We start from the raw sequence: 13,004 nt of genomic DNA, 5'->3' as shown, positions 1-13,004 counted from the left end.
CTGATGCAGGAAGATAGCCCTTAGGATAAAGATCTGCCAGCTATGGAAGCCTCCATCTTCTTTCTTGCAAAATGGTGCCCTGAGGACCAAAAACAAACTCCTATACTGGGAAGCCAGGATATTGGTAATTTAGCTATACATTTTGTGGGCAATTTTGTACAGAAGAATATCAAAGACAGTATGCAGGAAATCTGCCATTTTAAGATCTGAGTTATGGGAGACAAGGGCAGTTAATGCACAATAATTATTTACAACACTGCAAAACCTGAAACATGGTCATCCTGTTTTTTGTTTTGTTTTATCACTGTAGTTGTGTTTGGGAGGATAGTAGCCACTGATACATATACGCCTGCCTGCTGAAGAGTGTTTCTGATCTGTCAGACAGGGGATTTTTCTTCATTATGGTGAGAGTTCTTCTTTAATCAACTATAGAGGTCTTTCTTGGCCTACCAAGCCATTTGCATTTACTGAACTCGGCAGTACTCTCTTCTTAATGACGTTCCAAACAGTTGATTTTGACAGTAACACGACAATAGTATCAGCGCTATTTCATTGTTTCTTTTTGTGTTCCGGGACACAAAGAGTTCTGCTTCGGTAACCTCGCTCACATGGGCACTTTTTGTTCCGGCACCTGGTTTACACATACACGCTGTTAATAGACACTCTGCATTAGCTGTACAGAGATGGAGATCTTCAGCGTTTCTATCCCCACCGAGCCTCCAGTAAAAGCCTCTTAAGCGCATTACTGATGGTGGAGATGCTTCCCATTTTTTTGGTGTAATAATCTCTGTGACAGCAGCGATATGGGCAGAATAATATTTGTGATAGTAATAGTACTGTCTGTAATTGTTTGCCACAGGGTAAAGTGTTTCTTTTTTTCAATTCGTCAAGTAAAATAAGAAACAAAGTATTTTTATGTGTTTCTGATTCATGGTATTTCTGAATTCAAGTACCATGTTTTTATTTCTTTTTCCTGAGTTCCCCATCCAGATGAAGAGTTCAGCAGAATTACTGAAGGGAATCAATATCACATTTGGACCTATTGCTGAGCAGACAGGTAATGCAGACATGAAACTGAGGATAAGTGCCAGATATTACACAGGTGCCATTACAACTCAAACAAATTTTTACTGAACAAATTAGTTTGCCATTTAGCTTGAAGGGAGCCTTGGGGGGACCTACCTTACTGTGTACAGTGATTCCCTCATTCATTTTTAAGAGGCAATTTCATGATTCTTTTCTGATGAACTTAAGATGTATGAATTGAAATATAAAATGTACATGCTGGTGCTCTGAAATTGGGTACAGTGCCATCTAAGAGCTCTTGCCAAGCAGAAAGGCAACAGGGTGCCATTTTGTTGCTGGAGTGACAGAAAGTACTGAAGATGGTGCTGTTATGCAATGTTTATAGCAATTTGAGTGATGTGTTGCGTAACCTGACAGAAATGCAGGAACACATATACAGCAAGTAGATACTATGTATGAGTGTATAAACTTTTTTTGATCTTTATCATTCTTCTGGTAACTTCAGCATTTCTGATCTAAAGTGAACCCTCAGAAACACAGAAAAACAATTATCTCAGTTGGCCTTCGCATAGTGTGCTTGCTGTGCCAAGAATATTCTGTGGATGACCTTTGATTCTTTGCTCCACCTGTAAGGCAGACATCAACATCAGGAGCGGACAGTGGCGCTGGTCAGTGTATCAGAGTACACAGTGCATGCATATTCCATGCTTCTTGGCTTCTATTTAAACCTGAAACTGGGATGTGTCTGTTAGGGTGTCCATTAACCACAGTCTCCTATGAAATGTACATAGGCCTGTGGAGGCTGGAGACTATCTGGGAAGTGACACAGTCCTCACTCCCTCTTCGTGTTTTTGCCTTTTAATTGTAAGAATTTATTTCTGTCATCTTGGATATCACACTCACACAGAGTTGCAGAAAGGAAAGTTTCAGAACTTTGTGTTTCTGAAGTGTGTGATCCAAATTTAGCCAAGCAAAAAAATATATAGAAGAAATCTAATCTAATACTGTATATCACTTTTACATTTTTAAAGCTGTCAGTGAGATGTCTTGATTATTGGAATAGGACATACTTCTAAAAATAGTATAGTTTTTCTCCTTAAAGATTACGCTGTGATTGACCCCTGCTGTGTTCACTGTGAGTCAGAGACATGCTGTCTGAGGTGTCCCTCCATGATAACAACCAATTCAATAGCAAGCATGTCACAATGACTCATCTCTGTCAATGTGGGCCTGATACATAGACAACTGAAAATTAGTCCCTGGGTACTGAGTATTCCATATTGCATGCCAGTGCTTCAGAGCCAAAGATAACCAGCTGCAATTTACTTTTTTCTGTGAATGTATTGCTTTTTTCAGCAGACTGCCATTATTAACAGGCTACACAGTAAAATGTTTAGTGATAAATTAGCTCTAGCAGTGTACATATATTGACTTATAAACTCTGTTAGAGTCGAATTTACGCTGGACAAACCCCTGTGTGTTTGTTTCAATTTTAATGGTAACTTACTTAGATTTATGGAGACATATGAACAATAATTGTATCATAGTATGTATGCATGAAGCTGAGGCTATGTTTCAAGGTGCCTATAAAATTCAACAAGAAGAGATACTTCTATGTGTGTTGAAGGCTCTGAATACAACAGGGGTGCTCTAGGACCTGTCTGCTTCACCCATACAGGTAACACACAGGTTTTATTTTGACACTTTAGGGCAAGGCACGGTGGGTGTGATCAGAAAGCTCTATGGTGCCTGTGCTTCCTGGTGTGGGAGGGGTGTGGAATGAGTGTGAAATCTGTATTTATGGCAAAGCCAGCTATTTGTGTTTGTGTGTGTGTCTATCTGTGTCTGTGTGCATCTGTCTCTTTATCTCCCGCTCTCTTTATTGATGGTTCAATAGAGAGTATCACATGGTTCACTGCCACTAACAGGAAAGGAGGCCTTCATGTGTTGTTTTCTTTGGTTGTTGGTTTTTTTTTTCTTCTGTGCAACTGGAGTCATAATAATGTTCTTCTATCTCAATCATGGAAAATACACGGTGGAAACCAGTCACAAAAACCCACTCCCATCAGCACAACAAAAGTAATTGGCAACATCCTTCTGGATCTTGTCTCTACATGTAAGAAATGACAGCTACTCATTCTGCCAACTGCAGTCTTTATTAATGAATGGAAGGATCCAAATGGCACTCATATTCCAGGTGTTGAACATTTTATTTCTCTCAAAAGACTTACAGTGTAAAGTAATCAAACACCTTGACTCCAACAGGCAAATACTTTACTTTTGTGAAAAGGTTATTTCTAGAATTGAACTGCAGATCAAAGGATCTACCTGTTCATTCCCTGTGAAGCCCTTTGGAGGTGTACAAACAAGCAAATAAACTCCACTCATCACCTCCCAAAATAATTACTGTTTTTTTGGCAGCACTGTAGCCAAAGCTCCAATCACAAGTTGTGTTTCCGAAGAACTCCAGTGCTAATGAAAAGTGTTTTTCAATTAAGATTTTGGGAGGCTGTCAATGAGGAATGCTTGCATGTTTTTGATAGTTGTTTGCAGTCAGCTGTGAGATGTCATACTATATAAATGTGACAATATGTGCAAACGTAATAAAGAAGACTGAGTAATCAGTAAAAGCGTAATCACCTGCGTAAAATGCACATGCAACAGGGCTTGCTATTTTCAAGGTTTGTGTGGCTGCTGATCTCTCCTCTGACTTTAGGAAGCCCATGCATCTCAAAAGCAAGGCTATATTCAAAATTTCCCATGAGCTTCAGAGTAATGAGCAGTAACCATAATGCCACTTTTGGATGATGGGCAGCTGCAGTTGTAGTCTCTACAAATGAACAGCTCCTGCTGATTGGTTTATTATTAATTTACAGGGCCTCCAACCCCAAGCTTTAGTCGTTCCCTATTAGCTGTGGTACAGGAAGTGCTGTAGTCCTCCTATGCAGTAAAACTTTGTAAACTTGATTTGTGCTGATTATTTTTTTGCATATTGTTGTCTGGGAACCTGAGCTACTTGTCAAGTGTAACTGTAGCACATCATACATCTAGCCATGTTTAAAACTCATGATCATTTTAAATTATTCATTTGTAATTCATTCAAAACCTCATCCTATCAATGTGTCCATTGGATTATGTAAAGGTTATGTGCTTGACAAACTGCGTTGTATCATTTTAATTGTATATTGGGCTTGGTACTTTCCTGTATTCTCGTCAATATCAATTAATTAGCATGCGCTTTGTTATACTGTAAGATGAATGCTTGATACAAACTCTGAGAGAACAATCACAGTGTCTATCTGGCATTACTAAAACAGTATCACTGCAAACAACAATAGCCACAGCAACAATAGCAAGTGCTCCTAAAAAAGTGACACTGCAGTTTCTCACAGGCATCGGAGTTTATCATTCATACAAGAAGTCACCCTCTCTGGCTCGATTCCATTGAGTCAGGTGATGTACCTGGTATTCTCTGGGAATGTAGTGAAAAAAAGAGATGTGACCATCCATCCATCCACCCACCCATTATCTAAACTGTTTATTCCAGGTCAGGGTCACGGTGGTGCTGGAGCATATCCCAGCATGCATTGGTGAGAAGCAGGAATACATCCTAGATAGGCCGGCAATACATTGCAGGGCAGAGACATGGTCGTGATAAGTATATCTATATACGTATATAGAGTGCAATTCACATAACTGACAGAAACAGCACTGCCCCAGTCTGCTGTGTCTGTGGAACTGAGGGGACTCAGAGACTCACTGCCTGCCGGGCAGTCAATCATCCCCCCCACCCCCACTCATAAATCGATAAAACCTCAGGCACCTCTTCACTACCTTTGTCTTTCTTTCACTGTATGTCTCTGTGTCTCTTCTCTTTTTCCTCTTTTCAATCCCTTTCTCTTCTGTTCTTTATCATTTACTCATCAGTCGGCCCCCATTTTCACCTCCTATACAGTAACTTTTCTGGGTCTTTCCATCTCCATCTCTTTTTAGCTGTCTCCTCTTTCCCTCTTGTCTTTTCTCTCCTTTCTCCTTTCTCTTCTTTCTGTCCTCTTTCTTTGTCTCTCAGGTCCTGACATACAGGATGTTAGATAAGTAATCACTGTATGTGCGTCAAAATCAGAAAATAAGCTCCAGATGGAAATTAGAAAGTTAAAGAATATAGCTGAAGATTTTGTGCCAATTGTAAAAAATTGGTAAAGAAAGTTTCAGGGCAAATGTTGATGAAATTATAGCAACACATACAGCCAACCTTTTCTGCAAATGGGAGTTATCGTTGCCAACGTGGGATGAAGCCCAGTTCTTAAGGTCACACATTATACCCAGGACTTCTTTGCTAACTACAGTAACTCCCTACGAAAGCATTGCTGAGGAGGAAGCTCTGATCAGCTAGTCCAGTAGCCTGGCCCCTGCAGGAGGGAGTTATACAAGCAATGATGGGAAAGGAGGAGGGGAATTAAAATAGACAGACAATTGCTTATTTTTCACCTCCTTGTTCTTTGCCTGACTCAAAAATTGATCGAGATGTGCCATCATTAAGGAAATTAATTAAGTTATGTTCCTTTAAGATCTAGAAGCTGAAAGTTAGGAGACTCTTGAACTTTTCTTTAGCAGGAAAGTATATCCTTTGCAGAAGTATTTTTTTCAGAATGCGTGATAGGTATAAATAATAATCCCCTCTTCACCCCTGTTTCTCGTCTCTTTTTCCTGCCTCTTCCATTGGGTGGAGCTAAGAGCAAGAAAAGGAGCAAAAAAAGGAATAAGGAGGAGACAAATAAGCAATTGGAAAGAACCACATGATTGGCCCTTGGGGGAAAAATAAAATAAAACGCAAACCACACAGAAGCAAGAGGCTGACAGAAAGTGCAAACACAGACCAAGTGACAACTAGCAGAGAACCAGGAACTGAAATACCACCAAAAAACAGGCGCACTGAATTAATGAAACACAAGGCGCAAACAGTGATTAAACTAATAATACAATAATTAGAAAAACAATAGAAACAATAGAACAAAAATGAGAAACAATAGAACTGGTGGCCTCTGGTGGACAGAAACAGAAACTGAGGCAGAATGTGTCACAAATTACAGTGCAGTGTCTGATTAATGATATTAATAACATAACATGCTGTTTATCAGAGCAGTTTGCATTAAAACCCATAATTTGAGGTGTCATCGTCATTAACTCTCATTAGTGGTCTTCTTTGAAATCTTACTGGACCTGCAAATTCAACTTATTTCTGTTTCTCCCTGAATATAATTTATGTCACCGCCATCAGTTTCTATTTTAATAAATGAGAAAGTGGCAATTAGAGTCACACTGATGCTGAATCTGTCTCCCACAGCACAGTGAATCAGCCTCAGCCCTCAGCTCCCACGTCCAAACCTCAGCATTTGCCATGGCGACAAGAGGGCATGATGGGAAGGTGCAATGACGGAGGAAGAATCGTGCTCAACATGAGCGCAGAGTTGTTCATGTGGAACATACGGTAAATGTCAGAGCTGACCCAAAACAAACAAAAAAGAGAAACCAAAAGCATTCAAACAAGTGGTTTCCTTTTGTCTGGAATAAAGAAGCTGAAGTCCTTTGATAAAGATGCTGTGTAGGCATGAAAAGTCGAGTCATTCTATTTCTTCTGTCAAGCTGCGACAACTTCAAAGTAAGTACAGACAGCTGGCCTGTGGTTTTATTTGGGCAAGCTGCAATACACTGCACATCACGCAACATATTGTCATCTGTACAGACATAGTTCAAGCTTTTCATCACAAAATATGTAACTGTGAATATTTAACCCTCTGAGACTGACTGTCACAGACAGGCAATAAAGCACTTGCAAACATTAATCCATTTTCGATCTAAAGCTAAGATTCTCGCCAAGCCGATGGTCACACTATTACATTTTACATTCCATTGAAAATGTTGTAGATTTCCAAAGACACTCTATTCACGATTCTAAACCAATCAGAATTGGAGATACCCTATCAAGATTATGGGCAGTCCGGCCAGATACGAAGCTCTTTGGTCCAGCTACAAAGAGTCTCCCCATTTGGCTCTAGAACTAAAGGGTTAGGAACACTTTATGACTATGTATTGCGTGTATACCACTATTACGTATATATTCGTATAGTTAAGCTAGTTGTATATAGTTTGTTTGATAGATGTATGCATGATTTTGTTGTCCAATATGGGTCTGCTTATGATTACCAGCAATCTGAAAAACACAAAAAAATCAAGCAAACAACCCCTGTTTCCAGGCTTATTGACAAAGGATTGAAACAGTTCACGACATGTTCTTCTGTGACTGCTGAACCAGAAGTAGTTGCATGTAAATAAATAGAGCTATTTGGTTCTGTCATTTCACAAAAAGGTTTGATATGTCACTACTTGTTTTCACCCTGTACTTCTAGCACTGTGTATTTCCAGGTAATGAACTGCATGAAAACACCCTTATTACCACAGGGCAGCACCTACTAGTGGAGAGTTGCAGGACTGCATTAACAAGGTCATGTTCATACATGCTGCCAAAAATATCCCTCGCTCTTGGAGCTGTTGTGCATTATGAATATAATCAATGCTTTTCTTTCTCCTGCATGAACACTGAATAGAATATATAGATTTCTCAATTATTGAGGAGGAAAGTAAATTAGTGCATTAATCTCACCGAATTATCGATGAAGAATGACGTGTCTGCGTAGCAAACCCTCGCAGCAGTGCTTGTAATGCACTGTCCCTCTATTCCCTTTAACTTGGAAGGGATTCTCCTGGCTTTACAAATGTTGGTGGCCTTCGTTTCCCATTATTCCACAAGGCCTTGGAAATTAGGACACCGTAAAACCATATCTGATGACATGCTTTTCAGCAGTCTGTAGCCTTTTACCACCTGTCTTTATGGGCTGGTAACGCTCTGACGCTCTTAGTTTCCGGGGCTGTGCGAAAACTATCACTGTCGAAAAATGCACCCTCCAATGTTTGGAAGCACACATAGATGCTGGGTATGCCGCCTCTTGCCTATGACCACCAGAAGGACCTCTGATCCACTGTTACTAACCTATATAGGCTTAAACAACTTTTATAGAGACTTCTGCTGAAATTTTACAGTCCAGAGCTCAGAACCAAGGCACTTATTGGCAATTCCTCTAATTGACTTTGTAGAGTTAGGTATATAAAAAAAGCCAAGGGAATTTACACGGTTTCATTGATGAAGGCAGTGTGCCAAATGCTTTGAATCTATTAGCCCCATGTTGATTAAAAAAAGGACTGTCTGTCTTTCTGTCTGTCTGCTTGTGTGTCATTGGCTAGCAGTCCTGCCAAGGAGAGAGGGAAAAGGTACTGATTTATCAAAAGAATGTTATCATTGGAACACCATAAAAACTGAAGGCTATCAATGAAATTATTATTGTTCAAGGGCATTTTTATGGCCACCATTATGATGTCCATCCACATACTGTAATTAGCACAAGTGGCATTATCATCCATTGACATATTGCCAACATTATCATCCATTGACAAACTGCCATTATTATCATTGATCGACATGCTGTCGTCGCCAAGAGTTATCATTACAATTTTTTGGTTTAATCTCCGCTCGCAACTCTTCTCATTTGAAGCGTTTGTGCACAGTCGATCTAAATCAGCAGTCTATCTAAATCATCTTATCACTCTATGCCATAGATGTTCTCATGTTGCCTGGATACATGCTTCCACCACCCCGCACAGTTTCATCCTGGTGTAAAATTCAGCTACGATCAGCTTGAAATACCAGCTACCAACTGTTACCAGCTACCAGCGAGTTCAGGCAACCAAAACATAGCTTGAGCTAGTCAAACCATGTTGAGTATGGAGGTGGTTGAACTGGTCAACCAGCTCTCAGCTGTTTCAAAACCTAGCTTGAGCTGTTTTGTTTCAGCAGGGCAGACAGGAGGATCTTGATGTACGTGAATGCCATTGGCTGTGTAGGGGCGGAGGATGATACATGCAAACATTCAAGGGGTCCGCCATGGACACGTTTTCCTGCCGCTCTCTGTGTGGGAGTTCTGCTGTGATGAGAGGTGTGAATCGTCTTTTTATAAATCGGACAGAAATGACATCTCCTGCGTGCTGAAAATAAAGTGAAAAAACCACAAAAACAAGTCGGTGTGACGCATCACTGCACTGATGCAGACATTTTTACAGACTGCAGCAACTTTCAGATTATGTACTTGATTCGTGTGTGTGAGAGGAAGAGCAGGTTTGTATGTGTGTGTGTGTGTGTGCAGGGAGGGTCTCTTCCATGGTCTTCTGCAATGTCCCTGCTACATAACTACAAATGTATTGAGAATGTTTTTTTCTGTTCCCCCTGGCACATTTTTAGCATAACTAAAGATCAGAGCCCCTGTTGCCTCCCCATGGCTCCCCCATATTTCAAACTGTGAATAGAAAAGATTCAGCAGGGTCACTGTTGTCACTGTTGCCCCCATGTGAACAGTGCTATGTCATCTGTGTTCAGAATAAGACCCTCTCTTCTGTTCTTCCTTTTCAGGAGGATAAGGAGAAAAGGTTCCCCTCCAGATCAACATGTTGCTGAACTAGTCAAATCTACTCAAGGATGGAGTAATATTGAAAAATATCTTTACAATTCATAAAGATTTAAGCAAAAACCAACACTTTTCTTGTACTGAAGTCCGCAGGCATGGTGATGGACAGCTACAATCTCTGGGTTTCAGTTTTCATTGTAAAATGAGCAGCCCATTTATACGCAAGAAACCAGCTGATGTTTGTTACCTTTGGAAAAAACTGCTTTGGTTGTTTCATTAAGCTAAAAAACCCTGAATCTGTCTGGACCCAGTTGTTCTCCCCGACCAGGGGTGGAGGCCCCTGGTATAATCAATAGGAGAAGCCAAAAGCATTGGACAAAGAAAATACAGGTTCCTTCTGCCACCACTGGGTGGCAGCACAGGTCTGTTGTTTCAGGATACAGGGGGCAATTAAATAAATAAACCATCAAATAAATGTTTAAAAGTCGCCAGAGAGCTGTAGAGTTTGTTGAGGCAAATGACAGTGGCACTGACGGAACTAATGCAGTTTTGCTTTGAAAGTTATTTGACTCACAATGTATAGTTTTTTTCTTCCCGAGTTGAGTAAGAAGATTCATTTCATTTCAAACACATTACATGCCGGGTTGGATTTGGTCCGTCATTCACCCTCTGAAGCTGGGGGGCTTAGATTTCTATATTTACACAAGATTAAAGATCTGCTGCGGCTTAATAACTCTGTGCATATATTACCTCTCAAAAAAAGGGCCTCCTGCGAAGGCCTGACACCCTCAATGAGGTGCTGGGTGGACAGGAGGAGGAGGGGAGTGAGGGGAGACCCCTGCCTCCAGCACTGCAGCAGAAATAATGTCCTTTTTTGCCTCCTCATTTGTCCTTCCTGCCTATTACCAGCCCCATGGCTTCTTCTTCCAGTTATGGACAGAGCTCTTCTCTGAGTTATGGACAGAGCGCTTCTCTCAGTTATGGACAGAGTGCTTCTCTGAGTTATGGACAGAGCTCTTCTCTCAGTTATCGACAGAGCTCTTCACTGAGTTATCGACAGAGCTCTTCACTGAGTTATCAACAGAGCACTTCACTGAGTTATCAACAGAGCACTTCACTGAGTTATCAACAGAGCTCTTCTCTCAGTTATCGACAGAGCTCTTCACTGATTTATCGACAGAGCTCTTCACTGAGTTATCAACAGAGCACTTCTCTCAGTTAATGACAGAGCTCTTCTCTCAGTTATGGACAGAGCTCATTCACCTGGGCTGTAGTCCTTTTGATTCCGGCTGGGTTCTCATCTCCAGTAGTCTTTAAAAAGTACAGCCGTTTTCTTAAATACTTCATTTATTTTATTTTTTCTTCCCCCACTCTGGGACTATGTATTTCTCTGACCTCTTGATAGAATATGTAGGGAACAGAGAGAGAGAGAGGGGGGAGACAGAGAGAGAGAGAGTGAGAGAGAGAAGTGAGTGAAGGAGGGAGAGAGAGAAAGAGAGAGGAGTGAGAGAGTGAGGGTGGGAGGGAGAAAGGGAAAGGGAGGAAGTATAAAACAAAGCTAATTGCTTGATGCTCCGTCTGTGAATTGGTAACTGCATGTCTCCTAATTATAAAAAAAATGCAGAATAAGTATCCTTACACAGCCAATGTATGCATTTAGCAATATAATTTCTTTAATAAGTGTTTTGAAATTTGGAGGGAGTCCCACATCGCTATTATAGTTGACTGGGTCATTTCCACACTGAAGAGTCATTTCTATGCGAGATGTTAAATATGCTTTGATCTGCAGCTATGTGCCCGGCAGAACCTTGTTAGAGGAAGAGAAAGCCTAATTGCTAACTTGTTACTTTGTGATCACATCTGTGTGTGTGTGTGTGTGTGTGTGTGTATGTGTGTGTGTGTCTGTATCCCTGCATGTGTGTTCCACTGAATTCACACAGTGCAGCCAACAAAACAATAATCTGTCAGAAAATTTAAATGATCAAGACGATAGATCTTCAAAGTATGTCATGGCCTGTATAATTTCCTTATTATCTTGTTATTACAACCATTATACACACTGTAATTTTGTTACAACACACGAAATTACATGAATTGTCAGCACTAGGGCTGGGATGTGGATTAGACTTAATGAGGTAAAGTGTAATTGTGCAACCATCAATCTCTATTCATTAGTACCTGTACAGCAATGTTTACATACAAAGTGGAGGTGCACGTTGTGTTACACATGTAGAGTGTAATTACATGGCCTCCAATGCCAGCTCTGCTTAGAGTCAAAGGAAGAAAATAAATACGCTGGAGGCATATCAATAATGTAGCAATTCTTTATTGGAAATGCATACTCATAGTGTGATATTGAAGTACTCATTGTGATTGATGCTGGCACTTGTATATTTGTTGCAGTAATGATTCTGTCACTTGAAATGAAAATACACTTATTGGAGCAGACTCTCATTTCTGGAGGGTTCACTTCGCTTCAAGAAAACCATCACTACTAATGCGGCCACTACTAGTAGTAGTGGTGCATGCATATTCTACTTGTAGTTTACTGCAATAGTTTTCTTGATAACCCCACTAATAATAATAATAATAATAATAAAAATAAAAAAATAATAATTGCAGTAGTAGTAATGTCAGGGGCCAAGCACCAAGGGGGGAGTACTTTGTCATGGCCTGGAAATAAAAAGAAGAAGAAGAATTGTTTGTACGAAAATATATAATACTCATATAAATGTAAATATCACACAATTTTGCTTCCAATTCTCACCTTTCCATATGTTTCTTTGAGTGTGAAAGTGTTGAATATCAGTCGTATAGTGGTAAAAACATTAAGGGAGTGGAAGTAAAACACATTCTTCTGCTTTACAGTGGTAGTGTGTGACATTGAGTATGTCGAAGCAGTCACACGTGTCAGTGATGCAGCATAACTTCAAGGAGAAAAAATGTAAATTATGACTCTGAACTTGAACTAAATCAAATTTGAAATACTGCTGTCATGGCAAAGCTCAAAGCGTGGTAGATCTCCTGGGATTTTCATGCACGACAGTCTCTAGAGTTTGCAGAGAATGGTGCGAACAACAAAAAACACCCAGTGAGCAGCAGTTCTGGGCACAAAAACATGTTCAGAGGAGAAGGGACAGACTGGTCAAAGCTGACAGGAAGGTGACAGTAATGCAAATAACCACGCATTACAACAGTGGTATACAGAAGAGCATCCCTGCTCAGCAGAGGTGCTGAAATAAGTTAACCTAACAAAATGCTCACTGAGTGCATTTTTGTGGAGCAGGAAATTGTTTCTCATTGTATACTAATTCTTTTTCCACAATCATTCATGCCTTCCCTCCATTTCTGACCAATGTGGCTGACTCCAAATGCACCTAAATATATCAGAAAGAGCAGAAAATGGCAGAGTTTCAGTAAACTACTGTACAAAAGATTGAACAGGCATCATATAACAAGCTGTGC

This window comes from Conger conger, chromosome 1 (assembly GCF_963514075.1).
Source record: "Conger conger chromosome 1, fConCon1.1, whole genome shotgun sequence".
NCBI classification, from domain to species: Eukaryota; Metazoa; Chordata; class Actinopteri; order Anguilliformes; family Congridae; genus Conger; species Conger conger.
This window is presented reverse-complemented; position numbering follows the sequence as displayed.